This window comes from Copadichromis virginalis, linkage group LG11 (assembly GCF_057382275.1).
Source record: "Copadichromis virginalis isolate Kocher_CV1m ecotype Utaka linkage group LG11, C_Virginalis_male_GT1.1, whole genome shotgun sequence".
In the NCBI taxonomy this organism is placed as follows: Eukaryota; Metazoa; Chordata; class Actinopteri; order Cichliformes; family Cichlidae; genus Copadichromis; species Copadichromis virginalis.
Genome location: NC_140628.1, coordinates 7,295,305 through 7,322,729, shown reverse-complemented (window position 1 = coordinate 7,322,729; position 27,425 = coordinate 7,295,305). Strand labels below are relative to the sequence as shown.

At 40.3% G+C, this 27,425-nt stretch overlaps 1 long non-coding RNA gene across 1 annotated transcript; it reads left to right on the top strand.

Moving 5' to 3' along the window:
* The first annotated feature begins 225 nt into the window (after positions 1–225).
* LOC146697995 (uncharacterized) lies at positions 226–26,367 on the top strand. The gene is made up of 3 exons (XR_014922971.1): positions 226–601; positions 11,907–11,970; positions 26,007–26,367. It is a non-coding gene; the product is annotated as an uncharacterized LOC146697995 (long non-coding RNA).
* Positions 26,368–27,425: the final 1,058 nt, after the last annotated feature.

Genomic DNA, 27,425 nt, shown 5'->3' with positions numbered 1-27,425 from the left:
AAAAAAGGGAGAGACCATCAGCTCGCAGACGGAGGGATGCAGAAAAGGTATAGGTTGGAAGGTAGTAGTATAGGCCTTCTAAGTCCTCCCTCACCCCTCCCCTCCCTCTGTGCATCCCATCAGCCCCCCCCCCCCCCCCCCCCTTTTCCTGTGCCAGGGTGGTATGACCTGCTGGATTACAAAACAGCCCTCCCATGTGTCTGCCTGTTCTCTGTGCCAGCCGAGAGACAAGCGATACCAAGCTCCTGGAGCACTGATGAGGGCGACAGAGAGGAGGAGAAGAAGAGCGGGAGGAAAAAAGAAGGAGATGAGTAAAGAAGAAAGTGAGTGAGAAAGTGAATAAAGAGTTTCCAAATGGAAAGTAAGAGAGTAAGAGAAAGATGAGAAGAAAGAAGAGGAACGTAGTAGAAAAAGAGGCAGGAAGTATGAAGATATAGCACGGGAAGATAAACACTATAGAAACAAAAAAGAGTGTTCAGGAAGCAGAGGAGGGAGTTTTGAGTGATAGCGAACATACTGTAGATGAAAGCTGTCGGAGGAGTGGGACGCTGAGAAGCGTCAGCATTGTCAGAGCATGTTCAGCCCTCAGGGACAGCCAGGGGTAAGTCACACACTACTCTGCTGCACATGCATGCATTCGATATCCACCGCTCTACACGCACGCACGCACACACACACACACACACTTTCACTCAGGCGTTTACACACTACAGCATCTCAGTGTATGGATATGCTCCCCTTTCGGAAAGGCCTAAAGGCTACATTTCATACCTAGTGGACACTTGACAATCTTTCAACAAAGTCTTAAATGCTGTTCCAGTCAGGTTAAACGGTTTTCCAGTCGGTAGGAACATTCTCCTAATGTGGCCAGCCCTGCAGGTTAGAAGCTTTATCGCGCGTTTAGCGATAAAGCTTCTAACCTGCTTCTAACCTACTTTTCTTTGTCTTTGTTAGGATACTGTAGCATGTTATCACATAATAGGATTGATCAAGAGCGGAGTCATCAGGGGACAATGGTGTAGAGAGAGTGAGGGGAGCTTTGGCTGCATGGAATCAATTTCATATGATGTCTGACAGGCTGTCATGGAATCATTATGCAACCCCCCGACACAAAGAGATGCTTTAAAAAGCTGTGTGTGTGTGTGTTTGGATTGTAGTTGTAGTGCACTTACACATTCCTGTAGCACACAATCAACCTGTCATTTGAGCTCAGTTTCAAAATAAGCAAGACCCAAACCAGGTTACAGAAGCCATTTAGAAATTTTTCTGGATGGGAGAGTAATCATGGGTAGAGTTTTTCATGTGAGAGAGGCTTGCCAGTTCTAAGGAGTTGTTAGGCTGATAGTTAGCAGCACTGGACATCAAATTGATTCCTATGCTAGCAGGCAATGGGTCACTAAACCCAGTGGAACTGAAGGGTAGAGTGGGTTTTATTGTCTGAATGACTCCTTGGATTGAGTTGCTTTAACCCCCTGGGGTGGAGGAATTACAGGAAAGGAGGAGGAGAGGGCTGGTGCTCTCAGTGTCGCTGGGCGCTCCGCAGCAGCAGCCATATTAGCTCAGTTACAGGCCTCGGGAGGACAGCTGGGTGGCAGAGGTCGTCATGGTGAAAGGGGATGGGGGGGGGAGGCGTCATGGTAAGTGGTTGTCATGGAGACTGTGCATGTGCTTATGATGAAGTTGAGTGGGTGGGGACCCTGTGGACGAGGCTCACCTGGTCTAGTGAGATCATTATGATTGTTTTCTACCTGGAGCAGTTTTCTTTTTTCATTATTCACAATGTAAGCATTCACATTGCTACATGGTTTAGTATCTCTGAAAGTCTTAATACTTAATGTTTATTATTTATTCACCAAGAGTAAAAGAAACAGGTGTTAACATGGCAGGACTGGAGAGACAAGGCGGGGTCAGTGGTTTTTTGTCTAAGCTCTGGAAACAAGCTTGCAGCTTGTGTTGATATTGACAGAGTATCAACGCAGCTCTGACACCGTGTGCTTCATTCATTAATCCACAGATAAATTCAGCCTTGCACATGCTCAGAGCTGCACATGCAGAGATGCATTCAGAAAGCTGTTTTAAACAAAAAAGTTTTTTTTAAAAACCCCGCAAGGTCTTTTCATCAAAATGACTGCTCTCCGGGGGTCTAAGTGTTAAACTGAGCTGAGTGTCAATTCTGGTGAAGTAAAATATCTCAAAGATGTTTAAATGATCGTGTTCGTGGGCTTGGGATCTCCTTATTTGCATTGAATGGCACAGAGAGGAGTACACAGAGCTGGGTAGCTCATTACTATGCCAAGATAGGGCAGGTACTGTACATGTGGCACCAGCCCACCCTGCCTCATCCTCCCCCACAGGTTCCGTTTATCTAAGCTGATATCACACGCGCAAAAACATATTTTTTCTCTTATCCTGTTTTCTTTTTCATACTCTATCATAGTACGATCAGTTTACACCCCCATCCCCCCATGTATCTAAAAGCTTCTTTTATGTGTTAATAATTGCCCAAAGCATTGATACTGATAGCTTATGAGTTTGTATATTTGGCCAGCTTTTATGCCATGAAGCCTCTGTGCTCTCACATGCCAGCGAGCACAAGCGAGAGATAATTTGAATATCTGAAATACACGGAGCAGTTGCTGTATGCAGCGGTGTACTGCAAAACCCCTCCACTCTTCTGTGAATCACACAAACACTTATTGGAAAACGTTTGAATATTTCTCATTAATTCCTATTGTTTCCCTGCTTTGTCGTGACAGGTGTTTGGAACCAGAGCGGAGCTCCAAGCTGGTTTAAAAACGTTGCATTTCTATTATAAAATCCAATAAAAAATTAATCCATACTAAGCATTTATATTTAAAAAAATCTGATTAGTTTTGTATGTTTTATTTGATCCGATCTGCACTAATTCATGTATATATCTATCCACTTAGCACTTTTAATTCTTATTCTTATTTTTATATTTTTATGACAGTATGTTTGCACTGAAGCACCGCAGCAATTTCCTAATGTTGTAAACCTGCTCAACATTTGGCGATAAAACCCTTTCTGATTCTGATTCTGATTCTGATTCTGAAATTCAGTCTGCTTGTCTCGCTGACTGTTTGGTCATCCTTGTGCTCTCTTGTCAAGAGGCTGTGAGGCGGCAGCCTCGGTGGCCAGGCCATCTCAGAGAATACAGCGGTGTCATCATACACGGGGAAACTTGTATTTCACTGAGACTGGCCACTGACCCTGCTGCTGTGTGTGTGTGTGTGTTTGTGTGTGTCAGTGAGATGGCCTCTGAAGGAAAAGGAGTGGGTATCCATATACTGTGCTTGAGTGAGGGACCTTGGGTGTGGCATGCACTGACTGAACGCCTTTGTGCCACTCCGATGTGTTTAATCCTCTCGAAATTTGTCTGCATCCTTTTTCTTTTCCTTTAGCTTTGTTAGTTTTATTAAAAGCATTTTCAGAGAATGACATGGAGTGGTGGAAGGGCATGTGTAATAGAACACAGTGTACTATAAAGAGTCATATCTTCCACCGGGATCGCATTGAAGCTGAGAAAATGCAGACCATCAAAGAAGCTCTCACATACTCATACATTATTTTAAAGCGCTGCTTGATTATGGTTGCAATTAAAGGCTGTAATATATTTATAATGTTTTTCAGTCTATCAAAGAAGTTCCTGACATTTAACAGTAAATACAGTAAAGTTTTCTGATGTTAATAAATACTATTCATTTAAAACATTTTTACACATTACATATAAACGCCTGCAGGTGAAATGTCTGTGTGACAAACTTTAACTCTTCATGGCTCCAAAGTCAGATCTCATTGTGTTCACATTAAATCCCAGACAGTAGACAAGTGCTTCTGCACTGCTCTCTACAGGTGAAAACACATTATGATATATATAATATATATATATATATATATATATATATATATATATGATATACTGATGAAATCTCACTGCTCACTGGATTTCACCTGCATGTGATCTTTAACAAAAAGGTAATATATGTATGTTAAGTGAAAGAGTACCTACTAGTTAGTAGAAGGACAATTACAATTATATAGATTTTTCAAATCTATCTTGGTTATAAAAAACGGACAATGGTACACATGGGTCAAGTTTCCTTGAGAACAAACTAACATTTGTATCTGTAGTAGAGCGAGCAATAATTATCATATATAAGCTGCACTAAGTGAACTTTGTGAAAATGGCAACTCCTCTACTCCACTTCATTCCCATTCACATCCTTGTCCATAGTTTTGTTTTGTTTTTGTTTCTTTACCATAAACCCAATTCCTACTAATACGTATTTGTTATTTCAAATGTATATAACAAGCTTGACCTAAAAAGAAATAGTAAGTAACGCTAAAATATACAGAAAATATGGATATGAAATGTAAGCCTTTTTAAAATAGTAAAAATGTTCATTCATTCTTAATGTTTCCATTATTTGCAGAAAATACCTGCAAGAAAAAGTAGTGAAAATTACCAACAGGTAGGTGTAAGTTCTGTACAGTTAACAGAGTAGAAGGCACATCAGACAACGCTTACTTGAGAATGCACGTGTATTCGTGCACGTTGCTGAAATCCTTTGTTCTCCAACACAGAGTCGATAACAAAGACACTTACCCACAAATCCAATTAGAGTTTTTTTTAAATGGGTGTTTCAACACATCTGTACTTGCAGACATGTTGCAAAATTGTCTAAATTTCACTTTCACTGCAGAGTTAATAATTACAAATGTGACTTCATTTGCACCCTTTTATTTTATTTAATTACACTTCATTTGAAAACTTGTTTAACAAAGCTGCTGAGGAAAGTACAAAGGCTTATCAGATAGGAAGTAAATTAATTTCATCTTATAATTAAAAAAAAGAAATCAAGCCAAAGCAAAAATACAATTTACAAACTTCAGCAGGTGTGTTCTGATTTATTTTAAATAAAAGCCATGAAAAAAAAAACCATAATGCACTTTGGTGCTGGATCAACACAGTATGGTGTGTTCATGGGAGAGCAGAGTGTCTTTTCTTGCATGTGTGTGTGTGTTTTTCTAATTAGTAAGACAGATTGTAAATGTTGCTTGGATAAAATCCTGACCCTCACAACCTGTCTTGTTTCCACAGCAGTGCTGCCTGCTACAAATGCAGCCGGTATGCAGATCAGAACAGGAAGCCAGCTCGGCTTTTTGTCACACACAACCACTTTGCTAAAAGGTAGCCGTCTGCTGTTTTTAAGATTTACGTCTATAAGATTTACACCCCATGTCTGCACATTCAAAAAATACAGACGGCTAAGTTGACGACTTGGCTGGACTCAAACGCCTCGGTCAGCAGGATATAAACCACAGTGGCTCGGCTCAGACCAGTACTATCACACCAAACTGCCATATCTTAGAACATTAATTAGCTGTCTATCTTTTTTATAAAGGCCTAGAAAATAGCTGAGCTGTGTTAGCGCTTGGACCACCATTGTTTTAGTAACCCTCATTCTCTGTGAAAACACTCCACTCTGCTTCCTGCTCCTCTCCCTTTAAAATGCCAAAGTTGGCCCAGTGGACTTTAATTCCTTAACGCTTCCTCATTAGCCCTGTGTTAAAACATCAGCAGCTTCCTATCCTTGTAACTATCCTTGTAATGGCACCATTACATCCATCAATAATGCAGTGGGGGTAAGTACAGGTAGCTTTACTGCCCCTCAGGACTAATAGAACGGACATGAGAGCAGTTTCCTCGCCCAAGTGGCCTCGCCAAACAAGGGCTTGTAAGGGTGTGTGTTTGTTTATCCTCACCCATAATGCCTTTAGTGGATAACACACAAATACGCGCTTATGTAGTCACATGTTACACAGTGTGTACGTGCGAGGAAAACACACATCCTACATTGCTGTATCACAGCAGGCTGCAAAAAGGAAATGTGCGCAATGTAGACAAAGTAACTGTGGAAATATACCACATGCTCTCACAAGCATTGTGCATCACACGCATCACATGATCACATGGTGTGTGAGTGGGAGTCTTTGTGTGCTGTAAGCATATAGAGTGGAGAAAGTGTGTGTGTGTGTGTTGGAATTCCTAGAGTAAGGGTAGGGTACAAGAAGATAGATTGTTGATGCTGCGTGTTTCTTTTTTACTAGACACTGTGAGAAAGTGTGTGTGTGTGTGTGTGTGGGAGAGTGCTACTCCTACATGTATCCATCCAGACAGAGCTACGCAGCCGTGTGGGAGGGGTTATGAGAACAATGATGGGTTCTCGTCTCTCCCTCCCTGCACACAGTGTGTATGAGCGCGTGGGAGCACATGCATGATGACTGTGTGTGTGCATGTGTGTGTGTGAGGGTGATGGACTCTCACATGTGGCTGTGGAACTGAAAGGTAAGCCATTTTTCTTTATCTTGGTGGATTCCTTCAGTCTACGGACTTTAAGAATGTTTTGAAATTAATTTTCATATTCTCTCTATACACCTGGAAGATATTTGACTCCTATCTATCACCCTAACATGTCTTAACTGTATGCTCATCTTTCTTTGTTCACGTTGCCTGCCTCTCCACTTTGAGCACTTAGATACTTAGTGTGTCTAAGCGGGATTGAACATATTAAAGAGATTATTGGCTCACAGTAACTCCATCATCCACACCTACCATTTGTCATGTGTCAGTTTCATGTGTGCGTATATTAGCTGTGGGCTGCGACAAACCCTCTGAGACAGTTTACCCTCAGTCCCAATTTCTCCAAACGGTTTACGACAGGGTTCCCCGAGGATACACCTTCCATTTTTCATTGTCTTCCCACGCTTGTCTCGCTCTGTCTGACACACATACACACACACACACACACACACACACAGAAGCACACAAATGCAGTGCATATGTGTGCATCGTACATGGTGGCAGTGGTGGCATTTCCATATCAAAGACTGTCTCCCATCAAAGGAGCTGTAATGGGCGGTAAACTTTCCATAATCATTTGTTGCGGGCTAATATTAGCTCCTGGCTGTGTAGTGGAATGACATCTGAGGCACAGACAGGAAGAGGAAGCATGGCGGGAGGTGGGAGAATTAGAAGGGAGTAGAGGGTGAAAGGTAGAGGGGTCGTGGAGATGAGGCGAGCGTGAATGAGATGAAGGAAAAGGACAGTGGAAAGAAAAGAAACAGAGCACAAAGGCGTCAGGAGGAAGAGGAAAGAGACAGGCAGTGTGGAGTAATTTCACACGCCTGGTTGCTCCCCGCAGACAGCACACCCCCCTCCACTCCAAAATCTCACACACATGCACACACACCCACATACTACATCTCTGCCCCCCACCCCCACTGGCTGGCGGGGTGGGGGTGGGGGGCAGGCATAGCGGCCCTTTGTTTGACATATAGCTGCACACAAAGACATTCAGACCTGAAATAGCAATGGAGAGTACACCCCTCCACACACACAGAGTCAGACACTCTCATCAGGACCACTTCTGATTGGCTCAAACTAAACAACGTGCTGATGCTGGAGGTTGCCTCTATAATCAAACAATGCTTCTGGTTGCATTTCTCTTTCCACACGTCTGCACTCTTCTTCTCTGACATTATAAAATGCACTAATAATGAAGCTGCTTCCAAGAGAAGCTGCAAGAGACCTTTGTCTCCCCTCAGACAAAAGAGGAGCTATTGACTCTACAGAGTACATCAGCTCGCTCTGAGACCATTCCTGTCCTGAGGTGATGCGAGTCGACTGTCACTGGCATCCTCGCAGAGACCCTACATGAATCATTACACTGACTGTACAGTTCTCAGCGATCAATGTTTTTTTTTTCGTCTTCCAGTTTTGTATTCAGAACTGAAGCCAGAGTGTCTGTTGTGGGAAGGATTTTTTTTAAAGGTTTGATGCATATTGATCGTGAGTAAGAGCAGCATTTTGCCTCCATATGGTGCCTGAACGATGGAGGGGCATTCAGTGATAACCCGGCATGAAAGTGATTGTTGCACCAGCGTGCATGTCTGATGAAATCAGCCATAGGTTGTTGCATTGTCGGGGCACGGGAGCAGAAGTGCTGTAGTAAATGAAATGTTAAAGCTTTACTTACACCTGTTAGTGCTACTGTGCCGCGCACAAGGGGGCGGCTGCATACTGCATACAGACTTTATGAAAGATTAACGCCACCATGACAGAGACGCGGCAGCCATCTTTGTTTACTACCAGCTTTTCTTTTTGTGTATTACACTGAAGAAGAAACAAAGGTTCGGTCTCGAGGGTTGTGGTGGGGCTGATTTTGTGGCAGTAAAAGAACATCCTACTTTTTTTCTGTTTTGTAGTTAAGGCTTCTTTCCATATTTCAGGGGGGATCTTTTCAATGAGATGACAAGCTTTCTGCAGGAATCTGTGCTAAATGGATTTCACACCACACTCCTCGCAACAGGGGATTTATGGCGCTGGCGGGCAAGAGAGCAGTATCTGCCACCAGAATGTCAGCACTTTCCAATCCGCCATTTGAACTGCAAAACACTGTGGGAAAACACTGTACAAGATAGTTCACGGCATCAGCCCCCCTTGGAATCCTTTAAAAAAAAAACACCAAAAAACCAAACTTGAAACATAAAACGCAGCTGGAGTTTCTCCACAATAAAACCAGAATAAAACCCACAGAGGACACGAAGTCTGTGGGTATATACAAAGTGTAAGGCATTTCTGTTTCTAAGAAGTCTTTGTGAACGTGAGGAAGCCCAACCCTGCATTTTTTTTTCAATATGGAAGTTATTACCACAGTGCTTAATCCTGCACACTGTGTGCAGCTACTTAGAGAGAGAGAGAGTTAAAGAGAGAGAGAGAGAGAGAGAAAGTGTGTGCATGAAGGGGAGGGGAGAGAGGGGGGAGAAAGAGGTGAGGCTTTAATTCCAGCTGAGGATGGCAGGTATGTTAAAACCAGATAAAACGAGACATTAATTGAGTGACAGAGTTTGCCAGTGGGTTTTATCACAGGATACGTGAGTGTGTGTGTGTGTGTGTGTGTGTGTGTGTGTGTGCAGGCTTGTGAGAAAAAGAGGATTTATGCTTGTGTGGTCTTACTGAGTCTCTCTTTTTTTGGTTTGCTGGTTTTGGGCCATTCCTAGGAGCCCGGTGTGTAGGCAGGAGGTGTGAGAGCGAGGATGGGTGAACCAGGTGCCGCTTCCTTCCTCAGCGTGTGCAGCTGTCTCAAAAGCCTCTTGATCCCAACAGAAACTTGAAATCAGAGAGCTTTGATAGGCCACTCGGAGGGGAGGCTTTAAAAGATGTGAACGTCCTTGCACGTCATTTCTCTTCAGATGCTGTGGTTTGTGTCGAAACCTTCAGATTCTCACACAGTTCGAATCACCTCCAGGAAAGAGCAAAAGTGACCCTTTTCTCATACACGGACATACGTGAGTCCCGAGTTTGTTAATCAGTGCTCAAAATGTTTTTGCCTTGTGTGAGTGCGTCTCCAGCAGCCTCCGTCTGACGCTTTTAGCGGGGCTTTGAGGACACATTTGCTTTCATTTGAGGAGCAGACCGAGGTAATTTTGACTAGACCCTGGAGCCTCTGTGCTCATCTTTTCTATTCCCATCTCTTTTTTAGGCTGCCCTGATTCCATATCCTGGTTTTTTTGTAGAGGAGGTGAGGGACTATTGTAGCACAAAGTACAGCATTCACTCCGATGGTAACAGAGATACATGTGAACATAACGCGCCCCTGAGTGCGCCATATGACGCCTCATTATATTTCACTGACTGATACAGTTCAGGCTTTAAAGGAATTAAAGGCTCGGTTTGCCTAAAATACAAACAACACTGTTAGCAAAGTCAGATAAAAGCAACATTATCTACATGGATGCATTAACCTAACCATGGATTTAAGAGTTGTTGATAATTATAAATGGTTTAAACAGCTTCTTGGTTCTTCTTCTTCTTTTTTTTTTTTTTTTACAAATACTAATATCAGTTTGTGTGATCAGTCAGATGATCTGCATATGCCTTTGAGCTGACAACGAGCAAAATGGGCCTCATTCATGCATTTGTAAGCCGAATTAATTAAAGCGCAATGTATGGAAGCCTAATAGGTGATTATGTATATGAATGTTATTTGCATAATATATCCAATATATCCATTTTGTTAATGCTGGTAATCGATTTTTGTGATTGCAGCCTATTTCCAAACATACACAAGAATAATAGCAAACAGTCACTTTTTAATGTGCTTACAAACAACGATAAACTACATTAATGACTTTTGTTATTTATTGTTATTGTTATAGTTCATTATTATTATTCACCCTGAATGAATAACTCTGTTGCATAGGATTTTGAATGACATAAACAGAATATGCATAAAACACAATAAAGATAAAAAAGAAATAAATCCCTGCATCAGTGGCATCCAGTACAACATGACATGATGTAAGCATGAAAAAGTGAATCGTATTTATCATTTAACATAAGAATTTATATTTTAGTAGCTCCATAATGTAAAGATTATCCACCATACAGTCTTTTCACTTCATAATGTGAAGCTTAAAATTTAAAATTCTATTTAGACGCTTCTTCCTTCCAAGCAACATTTTCAGATTAGTTTGTTGTTAAAAATGAAATATTAATACTTGATAAAATTGTAAATAGTTATGTAATTATTCTATAGCTTTTGCACAGTTATTGTCTTTTTCCACCTCCGTACAGTTCTGAGTAAATTCATTTGCCAAAAAATTGACAAACACATATTAAAGATGAGTTTTACACAGTATAAGTGTATATATAGTAATTACATTTTCTACTGCCATTTTAAGGAAATCATTATTGTGAGTCATTTTGAATGCAATAATCATGCTGTGGAAATTTGATATCATGACAGTCTGCAGCTGCACCCTGTCACAGAAGCAGGTAATCACCTTTCAGATACCTGTTATGAAGAAATCGTGGAAAAATTCAAATTTTTTACACAATATTTTTTATTGTAGGGTCTACCTTACATTATTAAGCACCTTGAGGCGACTGCTGTTGTGATTTTGCGCTGTATAAATAAGGTTGAATTGAATTGAATTGATGATATTTTTTACCATCTTTAATTCCATGTTGTGGTAAATATATTTTAGCCCTTTGTAATCTGCTATGACAGCACAACTTTTGTTATATTAAAAATTATAATAATAATTAATTCAAACAAAAAAAACAACCAGATGAGGTGTATTATTTTGGAACTTTTCAGTGTAATCAAAGTGATGTTTTACCGCTTTTGCAAGACTGGTTTAGAATCTAATGCATACAATAAAATCAACAGAATTGAATAAGAGTACAAAAACATATTTGCAGGGAATTTTGTGATCAAGCTGTTTAATTATTATAGACTCTTAATTAATATGAAGTTATTATATCCTGAGTGCAAAACTGAATCCATCCTTTTGGGGACTGTGTCTTGCTGACACACCCAGCACCACCAATAACTGTCTCATCTCTGAGGAAAAATATTCAGATTCCATTTAGTCTCCTCTCACACTTAAATCAATAACCATCCACTCTGTTACACCCCAACAACCTCTGCCTCCATTGGTCCAAAGACGGCAGTTGCTTTTTCTCTGAGCCAATTGATGCTGATAATCATAGGTATGGAGCTGCAGGCTGTGCGTGTGCATGATTAACGAGACTGCTATCAACACAAAACGGACCTCAGCGCCGCAGCGCTGCTTGGGACAGACATGGTCAACAGGGAGGTGCATGTATATGTACACACAGATGCAAAGCACATGCATCATATGCCTGTGTGCAGTCGCTGACCATGCTTATGTGATTTATTACAGTTAATTAATACAAAGATTCTATATGTGTGAGGAGTCCCAGTCCAGCCTGTTTAACACACACCACTGGCCCTCTATTATTATTCTTAAAGGAAAACAAATTAATTACTCTGACATTTGCTTTCCTCCCACAGGCCGGCCGTCAGCCTTTATTTGGAGAGCAGAAGCTTTTCCACACTACCTGAAATCAGCTGAGAGGTAGGAATTACTGCAAATGAGTCTGTTTACTGCCTGTTTGCTTCAGCCGTGTGAACATGAAGGTCACTTTCATTTGGCTTTGATTGCACTCAGTTGATTGCAATAAATTTATACTTCAAGTTTCTCCTTTTCAGATGTAATAGTTGCAGTGACACCTTGTAACCAAACTCTGTGTGAGAAAAGAAAAAAACAATGCTGTTCCACCCATGTCGGAATTTAATTGCACCTAATCATGGGTCCAAATTGAATAATAATATTTTTATTATATTTTATTTTTATATATATATATATATATATTTTGTATTTTAATTGAATAAAATAAATTACATTTAACAAGTATAGCTCCATAAATCAATGAAAAGCATTTGCTTTTTTGTGGTTTCCACTGGTTACTCTGGTTGGCAGTCAGGTCAAGGTCACACTCTGCATGCCTCCTCTGTATAAAACTGCCTGTTTGTTCAGTCGGGCTGGTTCCACTGCTGATTAGGAGGCCACTGTGGCTGATAGTGTGAGGTGGCAGCAGGACGACTCCTCGTCCTGGAAACTTCCATGATTCAGCTGAAATGCATCAAGGCAGCTATTTTAAAGGCGACTCTAACATTCGGAATTATCCATATTTTTCCAAAGACGATGGTACAAAGGCAGTTATTTTAATTAGAGTCTCTTATTTTTATGCTAAGGTCTTATAAATTGTGTTTTATATATATACAAAAAAGACATAGTGACACAGTAACAAAGGACCATTATTTCCTAACATGTCTATAAAAATGAGTGGGTGCTCATTTATTTTCATATATGGATAAACTGTTTTTCAATTACTCTGTGATAAGAAATGTAATTACTAACTAAATGGGTTTTTGGAGAATTTTTTTCATGAATGAATGAAGCAACATATTCATAAAGTTCATCACAGTCAGTAGGAGGTGGTTGGGGTGTATGATGGCCATACTAAGTGCTGACTAATTTATGTCCAGCAAAGCATCTTTAAAGAATAAAGATAAATAATAACCTTGTATTTTTATTATTTTTATTTTTTAAATAATATTTTCTCACATTAAAACAACTTTTTATCGCATGTTCTATTTGTAATGATTCACAGGCACACATATTATAATCTACTTGCTCCAGTGTTTTTGGAGCAAGTCGGTTTTGCCTTGCTCCAAAAGCATTAAACCAGACATCAACTGCCTTACTGCACGCTGACGTCTTTTACTTTTTAGAATTTTGATATATTCTGCTACTTTCACTTGTGGTGGAGTAGTTTATTACTTGTACCTGCTGGCAGACATAAATCCAGTTAAATTCTCTTCTGTCAACACACACTGATGTCTACAGTGACAAAATATGATGAATAGGCTCTGGTTCTTTACACAGTGTGAGCTACATAATGCAGTGTTGGTCAGTTCTAACATGTATACTACGAAAATGGTTTCTGCCAGCCGGCTGAGCTTCACGTCAAGCGCTCCTCTGGCGTAGCTGTGTGTCCGCTGTGACAGACCACTTTCATAAAGTCTGCCTGTCAGTCCATTCAGCAAATCATGCCCCACTGGAACTACTCTCCTTCCTCTAGCTCTGTTTTCTTTCTCTCTCACACACACAGATCCCTGGGGAGTTTGGCAGACATCCTACTCAGTTAACTAGAGGGATAAAGCAAACTGTCTGCACAGCTCTTGAGGAACGCCATAGCAACCTTTTCTCTCCTCCGAATAATCCCACACTTTCACTCTTATCCCTGAAAGTTCTTCCTTTGCTTGAAAAATCGACACTAAACACACAACAAACTTGCTCATAAAGACCAGGAGATAATGCTCTTGTGTCTGAGAATGTTTTAATTAGTTTTGAGTTCTGGGTTGGATTCAATCAGATAATCCTGCCTCTGCTCGTCTGCACCTGCTTCGTGGCTGTGAGTCACTGTATTCAATTTGCATTTGCACTCTTCGAAGCATGGAACAAATTACATAATTGCTTAAATGCTTGAATGTATTTTTTTTCTTTTCCTTTCTCTTTTTTGTTACACAACTGGCACATCCAGCTCCTTGCACGATTAATCATTTTCATCCCTGACTTCATTTTTCTTCCATCATTTTCACATTAGGATTAATATGACAAAAGCTGTCTCCTTCACCTGGCTCAATCAGCTAAGCTATATTTCAGCCTTATTACAGATCTTATCATTTAATGTGGCCTGGAAATGACTCCAGCCACGGTGCAGCCTAAAGGTAGTTACCTCCCATTTTAAATTGCTCTGCGGGAAGGATTATAAAAGTGACACACATTCTGGGATGCTGGGCCTTAGAGTTCACACTGGAGCTAATTAGGGAAAGCAACAATTTAATCTGTGATTCGCTACCACAGGCTCTTGCAGATGACAACTCAATTTGGTGCTCTGTACACAGAGAGGAGAGAACCAGATGTGAACATTTCTCACATGTGTGTGTGACAAGAGTGCTTGTCTTCCATTCCTTTCTATCCCTCCTAACCTTCCCTCACCCTCCCTTTCTTCACCTCTGTCTCATAGCTTCCTTCCTGTCTCTTTCTGTTCCCGTCTTTCTAATTGTGGATGCCAGCTGCTTCAGAGCCTCTGCTGCTGCTGCTGTGGTGCCACGCCTGCGAAGTGTCCAGCCCAGAGTCCCTCTCTCTTTTCTCCCCCTCTCTGCAGCTTCAACACAATAGCTCCCCCATCATGAAATTATCAGTGGCTCCATGGCCTCTCCTTGCGACACCGTGACACACCACTTTGTTGCATTGTGCCTCTTACTTGCAGGCACAGATGGCGGTATAGTTGGTGTTCTCTGTCAGAGTGCTGACACACGGTTCCTAAAAAGGAAAATAAAAACAGCAGGGAGAGGGATGAGAGTGACAGTAAACACTGGTTAGCGCTGTCCTCTTAAGGCAAAAGGTGGGAGTCCCTCAGGTAGTCCAGCTTCCTCCCACATCCCAAAGACATCCACATTAGGCTAACTGGTGATTCTAAATCAGGATGTGCAGTAAAGTTCTGTACAGCCTACAGACTTTTAAGTGGACGCTAAGACTAGAGCAGTATATAAATACAAAGTCCGGTTCCATTTCCACACCCATAAGATGCTTTAAAATTAATTTCATTAAACAGGATGCAGCAGGGTTTAGATTAAAGGTTGCTGATCCTACCAAAAAGGCACTAATATAGGTGACATGTCAAAACATTAAAGCAGCAAAGCTCAAGAAAAGATAACAACATACCAGATTTTTCCAGTTAAATAAAGCTAATACTGCCGTTTACAGTCAGCTACACCGTAAAAAAAAATCCTAAAAAAACAGTAACAGCTCAGGCGCCAAAATAATACCATAAAATAACAGAAAATAACTTGCATGAAAATATGGTTATTTTCAGTAATGACAATACAGTTTGTTGCCCTAACTTTACATGGAATTTTGCCTTTTTCAATTGCTTTTAAACATTAAATTAGGAACAATTTAATGTGATTAAACAATGAAATTACCTATAAACAAGGTCAATGAATGTGGCAATATGAATAATAATACTTAAATGTACAGAAATATACAGTTAACAGTTGGTTTAAATAATAATGGATTGCATTCATATAGCGCTTTATGAGACCCTCAAAGCGCTTTACAATTCCACTTTATAATTCCTCTCTGGCCATCACCAGTAGATAGCAGGTGAAGTGTCTTGCCCAAGGACACAACGACCTAGAGTGTCCAATCCAGGGCTTGAACCGGCAACCTTCTGATTACAAGGCGAACTGCCAACTCTTGAGCCGCGATCGCCCTAAATAATAATAATAAATATATATGTAAACATTTTAGAACACTATATTTATTTAAGTCCACAGTATGCTTATAATTTGCAGAATTTGGAACTGTTTGCATTTCATCTTATATAATTAATTCTGTTGAAGCATATATATTTCACATCTTATTATCCAGTATAATTCCATTTTTATTTTGTTTCCAGTGTTAAAATAGTAAAATATTCCAGGTCTTTTGCATTATCTTAATCTCTTTGTGCTATGCTGCATAGAAACAGCCCTGTTGCTGAGCTATTTTCCTAACTTAAACCAAAATAGTGTCCTCCTCCAGTGTAGCTCTGTAAATTACACTTGAACTGACAGAACAATCAGTATGATATCCACATCAGTTAAATTAATTTTTTTAGAGATGGTAAATGTACTGCGCAACTACAAAATTTAAAACTCAGATAAGATTGCAGGGGTGGGAGTTAAAAAGCTTGTCTTCATCCCACTCCTTTTCGAGCTAAACTTGTTTTTTTTTGTGTGTGTGTGTAATTGTACATTACAATAACTTTATTATTTGGTTGCTCGAATAAAGACATTCATTCATTCATTCATTAAAAGGCATTAATATAAATATAATGTGGTGTGCAAATTTAAAAACTAAAGATTTGACATGTTTTTGTGAGCTCTCTGGCACAAAATGGAAAAAGACATATTTGTTAGTTGGTTTTGGTTCTTTTCTTGGGATTTGTAGGCACAAAGAAAAAAAATCTCAGAGTTTTCAGAGTGCTGTGCACATGTACCTACATTTGAGCATGTGTGTTCCTGTAGCATCCTCTAAACCACAGAGACTTTGATAGCAGCCCATGCAGAGCAACAGACACAGACCAATGGCTTTCTCTAATGAGCAGACTGTTGTTGGTCTGCCGTGGGGACCCTGCTTCAGGGCTGGCACACATTGCAAGATTTTATGAACTAATTAAGCACTAAAAGTTGCCTTCTTTGACAAGAAAGTCCAGATTTTTATGCAAAGTCAAAGAAAACTACTGGGGGATGGGAAAAACATCGGAAATTTCATTCCTATGTTTCATTTGCATTTGCAGTTCAAGTTTAGACCAGATCTACGAGCACAGAAAGAGACAGTTTGCTGTTGATAGGTGTTAATGAATCTTCCTGAAGCTCTGCCACTGTCCTGATATGACCTGGCGATACTGCCACATTTACTTTGGAGAGAAAATGAAGGGTTAGGTAAGTATTAAAACCAAACAGCTGCTTAAATTTTAGCATGTATAGCTAATTCTGCTCCATAAAACAGCTTTCTTATGTTTAACTGACTGTTTTAAACAAAGCTGACAGGTGGATGCAAACACAAGTTACCCCTCTATGGGGATTCACCTCTTCTAATTCCAGTCACCGCATTAGGTTGTCACGTTTGTCGTGTGAGTGGCAGTTTTGATGGAATTATCAAGAGTGTGTGTTTATGCTTTGTGTAGTCTTTGTGATGCCTTAAGTGCAACATTCAGAGTTTAATTCTTTATGGTTTTAAATGGTCACTTTTTTCTAATTAGTTAAACATAAAGTAATGAAACCTTTCTGACCTTGAAAACTGATTCTGACTCGAGGAAAAACAAATATCAAAAAGTTCAGTTCGTGTTTTTCAGAGCATTTACATTAATGCTCTTTCCAGGTGTTTCCCACATCAATGTTAAGAGCTCCTTTGTGCTGATGATCTGCAGCACTGAAACATAGTTTAAATGAACAGAAAAGACTAGATAAGGATGCTGAAAATGAACCGCCAGGAAACAGACACATCCACTGGGAGAGGCTAAAAAACAATATAAAGTTTTGCTTAATGCCTGGGGTTTTTTTTCCCCAAGAGTCCCTGCAGATACATTTGTGAATAAAAGCTGAATTACCTTCCCCAAATTCTGGAGCATGAATGTTGTAAAATTAGCTGCGATGTCACAAAATCCTGCTTGCAGATCCACGTGTCAAGCTCGGAGTTGAGGTGAGCACAGAGGAATGTTCCCTTCTTCAGCAGATGAAGATGTGGAAACAGCCCTCTGGTGTCAAACTCTACAACATCATAGTGACAAAAACATATTTTTGGTGAGTATCAAAAGGAATTTCCTCTGAGATCAGGCTCTGTCACTACATTTTGAACATGCGGTACCAGTCACTCAGCCCGGGGATTGTTCCAAATTCCTCGATCCTATTAGATGACGCATGTCAGGAAGTCACATTTTGCATTTCCTAAGCTGTAAATGCAGCTCAATCTGTAGATCAGCTACATTTTTCTGTGACTCATGAGAAGACTGCAACTTTAACTGTGCAGCTCCTTTCAAGCAGCAGTGGAGTTCACCTCCACGTTTCCCTCCTCGCTCTGGGAATCTGGAAAGACGTTAGATTGGCAGGTCGGGCTGCTGTCAGTATCTGTCTCCGTCACCTGTCCTGCTCGGCAGCCAGCTGCTCCGCCTGTGATAAGACTGGAGTTTATTCTGAGGCTGAAAATACCGGACTCAGTCTGGCTGCGTGCCGATCGCCTAGCCTCTCTGTCTTCTCACAAACCAGATTACAGATTTCTCACTGTCATTCAGTCGGCCGTGATGAGGGTGAACGAGCTTGTTTGTAAATTCCTTTTGTGTTTTTTTTCTGGTAATTTTTTTGAATTCATAGCTGAGAAACTGTTTTGTTTCTACACTCTCATCCTGTCACTAAAGTTGAATAATGGATTTGATTCACAGTTAAATCTTAAAATAGGAAAACATCTGCTTGAGCAATGAACAGGCCTTTAATGGCGGTACGCTGGAATCAAAAGATTCTGGTTATGCTTTAAACTGACATATTTATAAAAAAGAATGCGACTTAATGAATGACTGGGTTAATGCAGAATTCCTGCTGCTCTCCTCATTTCTCACAAGTGTCAGCTACCTTCAGCTCCTCGTTCTCCTCCTCCTCCTCCTTCTGAAATGAATGATGTTAAATCAATGATGCCAATGTCAGCCACTGCCTGCATGACTGATCTGAATAAAATGGGCAAGGATCCATTAGGAAACAAAAAGCTTGCTTTTATCCAGCAGGCACTCTCTGTTTCTCCTCTCCATCTTCTGTCTTCCCCACACTCTGCTCTGCGTAATGCAGCGTAAGCACAGCTGTCTAAAAGCAGCATGAAGGATAGACGTCTCTTACAGGAGCTGAGGGAAGAAGGAAGGAGGTGGGGAAGGCTTGGACTCTACCTCTTCAAAGACTATCAGAAGTATCACTTGAAGCTCTTTTCTCAACTGAGTGGTACTGGGGTTAGTGAGGGTGCTTTCTGCCTTTGCAGCTAACCTGCAAACTGTTCTGATGGTTGTCAAACCACATCTTAACTAATACATACGAAGGTGTCACAACTCGTTATTAAAGATACACAGTTGTTGTCTCTGTTGTCTTGTGTTTACAGGGGAAAGAGTTAAGCCCAAACCTTTAATAACAACTTTGATGATAACATGAACCTACGCGGTATTTTTAATAACCAAAGCTTAGGACCTGTACAGCACTCGCTGTCTCAAGAGGGCACGCAGCATCCTACGGGACTGCACACACCCAGGACACCGGGTGTTTAAGCTGCTGCCGTCTGGCAGGAGGTTCAGGCTGCTGAGGTCCCGAACAAATAGACTCAAGGACAGCTTTTACAACAGGGCAATAGCCCTGATCAATGTAAATAGCTGACCTGACTGGATACCTCCCTGGACTTTTTAGGGGGAGGTAACAATGTTTAAAACGATAACAATAATATTTATATTTATAACAAGGTGCAATAATAATTAATGTGCAATAATAACAGTGTGCAATACACATACACTTATTCTTCTTTTTTATACTAAGTTAATATACTGTGTTGTGTTGTTTGTTACGTTGTGATGTGTCATATCGTGTCGTGTTGTGTTATATGTAGTGCCGACGTAGGACAGTTTTTCCAATTTCATTGTACTACTGTACTATGTATGACTGTGCAATGACAATAAAGAGTTATCTTATCTTATCTTTAATTGTCCTATTAGACAATGGGAAATCTTTCCCTAAATTTAAGTTCAGTCAGGACCACCCATCTGCCAAAGGCAGGTTGTTATTTCTATTCTGGGACCCCTGCCCCCATCCTTCCATGGAAAGCATAAGGCAGAGAGTGCAGCAGATAGACCCCAGCACACAACAGGACTGTCCTTAATTATTCTGATTAAGTCAGGTGCAGCAGAAAGGGAGGAGCTGGGTTGCAAAGTGGTATGCAAACACCTGCTGTAGCAGTGGACAGACTGAGGGAGCTTAAATAACACAGCCACTAGGAGATTTATTAGTAGGATGTCAGTCAGTAGTATTGCATTGTGGGCTGGCACTGAACTGCCAGCCTTGCAGAAGAGAGGCACCAAGAGGGTTTTGTCCTGTACTCAGTGCAGTCAGTGACCACCTCAGGCAGACAGCTGAGGCTTGATACAGAGAGAGATACACTGTAAAAAAAATTGTAATATAAAAGTATTTTACTGTGTATTTTACAGTTTTGTACTGTTCTTCTAGAATATCATTAAATTCACATAAATAGACTGTGATTTTACATTTCAAATGTAAATTAACGTAAAATCACTGTAAATGTAATAAAACATAATATTCTTGTTTTTTAAATGTATCAGTCTGTACATATGCATATTTAGATTGTTAAAATAGATTCACAAATGTATCATAATTTCATAAATATTTGTCCGTTATTTGAAAGATTGAACTGTTAAATTCAATGCTATGGAAAAATATATAAAATGATTTGTATAAACGTTTTTTACATCAAATAATAATAATAATTATTGCTATTTAGGGCGAGCGTGGTTCAAGAGTTGGGAGTTCGCCGGTTCGAGCTCCGGCTCGGACACTCTCGGTCGTTGTGTCCTTGGGCAAGACACTTCACCTACCACCTACTGGTGATGGCCAGAGGGGAATTATAAAGTGGAATTGTAAAGCGCTTTGAGGGTCTCATAAAGCGCTATATGAATGCAATCCATTATTATTTAAACCAACTGTTAACTGTATATTTCTGTACATTTAAGTATTATTATTCATATTGCCGCATTGTTTATTAGTAATTTCATTGTTTAATCACATTAAATTGTTCCTAATTTAATGTTTAAAAGCACTTGAAAAAGGCAAAATCCCATACAGTTTGTTGCCCTAAATCCCATGTAAAGTTAGGGCAACAAACTGTTTTGTCATTACTGAAAATAACCGTATTTTCATGGGAAAGTTATTTTCTGTTATTTTCTGGTATTATTTTGGCGCATCAGCTGCCGGAATATTACGTTTTTTTAGGATTTTTTTTTTTTTACGGTGTACGTTGCAATAGGCCTAGGCTGCTGGGGCTTCCCATGATGCACTGAGTGTTTCTTCTTCATTCACTACGTGTCTATACACGTGCAGTTAATCATTAGTTATCAGTAGTCTCTGGCTCTTTTACATAACGTGTCTTTGTCCTGTCCTTCCTCCCATCACCCCCAACAGATCGTGGCAGAAGGCAACCCGTCGTGAGCCTTGTTCTGGTGGCGGTTTCTTCCTGTTTAAGGGGAGTTTTTCCTTCCCACCATTTCCAGGGGTTCTAATTGTTTCATCACTAGAGTTATAGCTCAGATATTTAAGGTCTTAACCTGTCTTAACCAGTAAATTACCTTGGCATTGTTGTCATAAACAGACATTTTTTTAAGACTCCAGTGATTAGCAAATTTTACACCAGGTGGAGGCATAGTGTGCTGCCACAAAAGCCATGATAGAAAAGCTTAATAAATAATGTGAAGAAAAAATATTAGATATATAAAACTAAAGCTGTTTAGATATCTTTACTTTGCATATTAGATATGTAAAGTAAAGAAAACTGTTAAAGAAATGTTCCCATTCTAACCATCAAGCCCCCAGCAAAACGTAATAAGACATGAAAGTCAAAATGATTAAGAAGGTCTGAACATTTAATATTCAAGAATTAAATAAAGCAATGATAAACATATGAGAAGGGGAAAAAAACCCAAAAAAGCAAGCTTGCGCCCAGACAAACGCAGAGCAGGAGATGAAGCATAGCTAAATATGTTTTCACCTGCACAAGTGCCAAGGTAGGTCTCCCCTGCATAATTGGTCTTTCCTTCGTCGGGAGCATGCGCTGGGCTCTCCAAATCACGGACAAACAGTATCCCACATTCTTGATTTTTAGTTCACAAACACTTCTTATAATGACTAACTACTCCTGACATTTTGGAGATGTTAGCTCTTTATACAGCAAAGTTACAGTGGGATACAAATAATATCAGGCTGATCCTGCCATGATTTGTTGCCCCTGTCTAAATCACGGACAAACAGGATCCCACAGCTGTTTATGTTTTTAAACCCATTTTGCACAGAGAGGCATTTTTTGAAAAATGTATTGATAGCAATGTTGAATATTATTTACACAGGAAAAAAACAACTACACGTAAAATAATCACATCGTGACGCCTCTGCCTTTCTAAACGGAGGGACAGTAACTGCGTGTATATGTAAGCGTGTAAAACCTGAAGATAATCAGATTAACAGTAACAGTATTTTGTCTCTATCTGCCATTCTGCAATTCATCTCATGTAAAGAATAACGTGGCGCGCAGCGTGCAAACAGACACATACCTTTGACGTTGAGTGATGAACCCTGTATTCCTCGTCCACACATAAAAGGAGTTTTAAAAAATCTCAGTTTTCAGTGATTCGAAACGCCGTTTACGTGTGGACGAAACAGCTGCGTTTTCAGAAATACCCGTGTAGGTGTGGACGTAGCGTAAAAGAGTTAGTAGTTTATTTTCTTACTACCTGTAAGTTATTGCAGATTACTTGTATTTGCTTAATTGTTTACTAAATGTTTGAGGTGTGAAATAAACCGCAATGGAGCAAAACATGGTGTGTGTGGTTGGAGGATGTGTTTGTGCGTGAGTGCATGTGTGTTCTTGTAAAACAAAGGGGGGCCTTGCAAAAAAAGTTTGGGAACCACTGCATTAGAGCAAGTGACCTTTGAGAGGAACCAGAAAAGAGGCTGAGTGGCAGCTCTGTTTGCTGCTCTCTTAATGCATCTGTTGTTTCAATTCTTAGCAGATGTCAAAATATTAGAAGTTCCTAATATTACAACGAAGTATTGGTTTAACACTGGATCATTCACTACAGGGAAACCTCCACCACCCTCACTTTCTGCCTCTGTACACACACTAACAGCATTGGCACTGAAGTCTCTGCAACTGTACACACACTGATGTGTACGGACAAATACATATGAGCCTTTTCTGACAAAGTGCACTGCGATCCACTTTTTCACAAGCTCTGTGCAGTCGTATGTGTGACTCGGTCCAAATGAACTGGTGATGTAAAGGCTGCTGAGAGAGTTGGGTGGTAAAGCTTAAAATCATTCTGGACAGTCAGAGAAGGAAAGAGTTCTGGAGTCATGCACTTGGATGTTTTAAAGGAAAAGGAAAGATCCTGTGAGCTGTGGTAAAATATGAAAGGTTTTCAGACTTGCTGGAACATAAAACAAAACAGAAATCAATGGAAGCTTTTAAAAAAGTCATTGCCCAAAATCTTCAAACTGAAATGCTAGATCTAAACTGCTTTTCCTCCAATAGCGTTTTGTGACTGAACTGTGACTGAGCTTCCCCCTCTATTTCCACACGCACACACACACAGCGTTCTCCGGCTCCTAATCCCTCAGGCTAGTTTTGATTGTTACTTAAATCTTTGTGTTCCTTCCCTCTGAAAAGACAAAAAAATCCCCCCACATTTTCCACTTCTTTTCCTCCTTCCTCACTCAAGTGTTTCTATCCATTATGCGCAGTGACATTCTTTGTCTGAAGGACACTGGCGTTGAGCCAAGAGGCTTCCGCTGGGCTGGCCGAGGCGTTTAATTGAAACCTTAAAAGAACTTTCTTTTGGCACAAAAGCCCTTATGTGTGCTTTGTCACAATTAGATTGACCAGAAAGGCCAGCAGACCTGATAAAAAGGGATTAGAAAAAATGCTGGGATATTATGTTCAGTGTGACATGGCCGCTTGTGGAAGAATTAGTGCAGGCCTGACCCGTCCTGGATTAGTCAGGCAAAAGGACAAACCTGTGATTAATGGAGTGGTCAGAGGCTACACTTACAACCCAGTTTCACAACACCTCCTGCACACCTCCCATGGTATTGTAAACTGTCCCTCTCGACTGCTGTCCAGCACAGCACCTCAGAACAGCAGGGTGCAAATTCATCCTGTGAGGTCGTCCGCTGTGAGGGTGCAGAGTTTGGCCTAAAGGGGGCGACACAGTCAGGTTGCCAGGAAAATCTGTTACGTCAAACAGCCCAGTGTAGTCAGCCCCAGTCAGCAGGGCCCAAACTGGTGGAGTTAGGTGCCCCCACCCCCAGACCAAAATATGATTTATGCCAACATGGGTGGCCCAGGAAAAGATCAGATTTGACCATCCTCAATAAATCACATTGTTCTATTAGAATTACAATATGGATAAATATACAATATAGATGCAGTGCCCAGGTCTACAGTTACCACACACTGATGGTGACCTAGGCTAATATAATACATTATAATACAACAGCATGTTCTATACTTTGTTATTATTTTGCCACATTATTTTATTATGACTTTTTTTTTTACATGCATTACAGTAACAAATTATTACCTTTTAAATATATAACAATTAGAATACAAAAACAGACATTTCTGAACAGCTATAATTATCATAACAAAGTAAACTTGATATTTATTCCTAAACAGAGAAACAAATTTTCTAAACAATGAAACACATAGTATTTGTAAAATTGATATTTGTTTATTTAATGCATGTCCAACACGTAATTAAAGTAATAACCAAAACATTTTTTACAATGACGCTTTGAGCGTGAATTTAAAACTTTGGTACAGTATTTTGTAAAAGTTTATAGTACCAAGAAATGTGGAGGTTTTGATCAGGTCTTAGGTGCCGTAAAGATTTCATTTAGCTCACATCTTGTTATAAATGTTAGTCCGCTCCAGGAATAAAGGCAACCTGTCTGTTAGGACAGCCAGAGGTTTAAATGACAGTATAGGGGGAAACAATGATTTTAAGAATTCACGTTTATGTTAGCACAATAAACTGATACACTTCAGTTAATGTAGCAACAAGACAATCAGAGCACTTTTTAAACAAGAAATTCTCTCAAGTTGACAGATAAAACAAGACACACAGTTTAATTGAGTGAACACCATCATGAGGACAGATACTTCCTTCCACAGTATGAAGCCTCTGGGTCCCTGTCTGTCCCAGAAGGGTTAGATTGGGGTGAAGTGCCTACTTGGGCGAAATATTTTGGGTAACTGCCAAAGTGCCCAAGTGCCGTTTAAGATGGCAAGCATTTGGATTTTTAACAGAGCTCTGTGGGAGAGCTGACTAAAGGCATCCCATTAATAACAGAAATATAAATACTGCACATGACACATCCCAGATCTGACTAGCTGCTGCCATAAATAAGAAGAATCAAGCACACTGTTATAAAAGAGGAACAAAAGAGCCTGGCACAGCATGACAGACTCACCAAACACCCACATTTTAGTGGTCAGGAGTTCAGGTTTTTCCCTTTGATGCCCGAATGGCTGAACTTTGATTAACAGTAATATTTTTATGTTTTGGATTTTGATACCAAAGTATCAGGACACAAATTGGATGGCATTCTTCATATTTCATAGACTGACAAATTCTTTCTAACTCTATTTTGCTCCTGGCTCTTAAACGTCATGACTCTTTAGGACCTGGCCATTGCACAATTGCACAAAGCCTGTACACAATTCTGTTAACAATTCCAACATACAGACATACCAGGAAACTGATTTTCCAAACATGCCCTGTTATACTGAAGCCCTGCATGCAGATCATTTTCCTGTAAACCTACTTTACAGTGACATTACTCTGAGCTTTGGTACACAGCGGGCCGCTTCAAGGTGGATTAAGGCTTGCCGCTGTGAAACCAAAGTTATTCTCAGCTCCATCATGGCCCTAACCTCAATTCCAAAGCACTTTAAAAATAGGCAATAAATAGAGCACTGTTACATCCAAGGACCCTGCTTAGCATTTCACTTTGCAGTCACACACTTTTGGCTAAAGATGTGTTTATGTAGCTGAGTCCTGTGTGATGTTTAAGGCTGTCCTTGGGTCACAACCTGCTTATTCAACTTTAATTCTCAAACACTACATTTGCATTGAAAGCTAATCCTCCAGCATGAAATTAATGTTCCTGTTTCTGCCTCATTATCTCCAGGTTAAGTCGTGGTGTGTGCAAGCTGCCAGCATCAGATCATCGTCCTCAAAGTGTGGGGGCAAGAAGGAAAGATGTTAGGTGCCCCCCGGTGGAGACTGTTTACTGTGTGCAAAGTGCTCTCCGCTCTCCTTTCAGTGTTTGTTAGTTAATCACCATCTGCTGCTGCTGCAGTTAGTTGTATAGCAAGAGTGGAGAGGAAAGGTGAGTATTCTCAGTCAACCAGCTTCTCATGCAAATAAATGGTTTTAATGGCTCCACAGTGTGATGAACAAAAAAGCTTCAAAAATACTGGTTGACAGTTTGACTTGGTCCTGTCACTGAAGATTAGCTTCCATTAGCTACTACAGCACTGATGGGTGGGGAGGGTCAGCTGGTGTTGTGAATCAGGCCGCTGAAGTGTCACGCACGGCTTTTTCACAACACCAGGGTTCCTCCCTACTACTTCCTGCTAGGACACATCCACCACATGTCTCTGCACAATGCTGTACATTAGAATACAGCAAAACACAAAGTGTAAATGTACGAGTTACTAACAAGTTTTTAAGGAATGTCATTTCATTGTTAAACAGTAAATAACTATTAACTTGTGACTTATTACCAATAGTATCGTGTTACCTACCAGCTTTGGAACAGTTTGCTATTATCACTATCATCTACACTGTTGTGTATGTGTATATTTTCTTGCCATGTTACACACAAAACTATTTAGACTATGGATCGTAATCTACTTTACAACTTTTGGACTTTGCAAAAGTCTTGGGCCACCCTACATTTCATTGCAATTCTAACAAGCTTGAAAGTCAACCCTTGCTTTGAGCACATTTATTCTTCAACACAGCATGAACTCTCTTAGACAAGCTTTCTTGTCATTTGTTGAAGTATTCTTCAGGAATACTTTGATAACTTTAGGCTCATTGAATGACATTACAAGCTCTTCTCTGGATGCTGGCTGTCTTTTGTTCTGCACTCATTCTTTCAACATGATCCCACACTTCAGTGAACAGCAGTGTTGGGTAAGTTACTTTAAATTAGTAACTTAGTTACATTACTAGTTACTTCTATTAAAAGTAACTCAGTTACTTCAAGTTACTCGTTACTTTCAGAGTAACTAGTAGAGATGGACCGATCCGATATTACGTATCGGTATCGGTCCGATACTGACCTAAATTACTGGATCGGATATCGGAGAAAAATAAAAAATGTAATCCGATCCATTAAATATCAGGAAAGCACCTCGCAAAACTTGCAACACGCCGTAACTCACCTCAGAACGTTAGCAGTCGGAGCAGTATGCATCACGTGATAGAGCAGCTGTGGCATGCCGGACCTGTCGGTGGTCTGGATAGCATGTGGAGCTTCGCTAGCAACCTGGCATTTCATCTCCGACAAAGTTATCCCCGAGAGAAGTAAAGCAAGTGT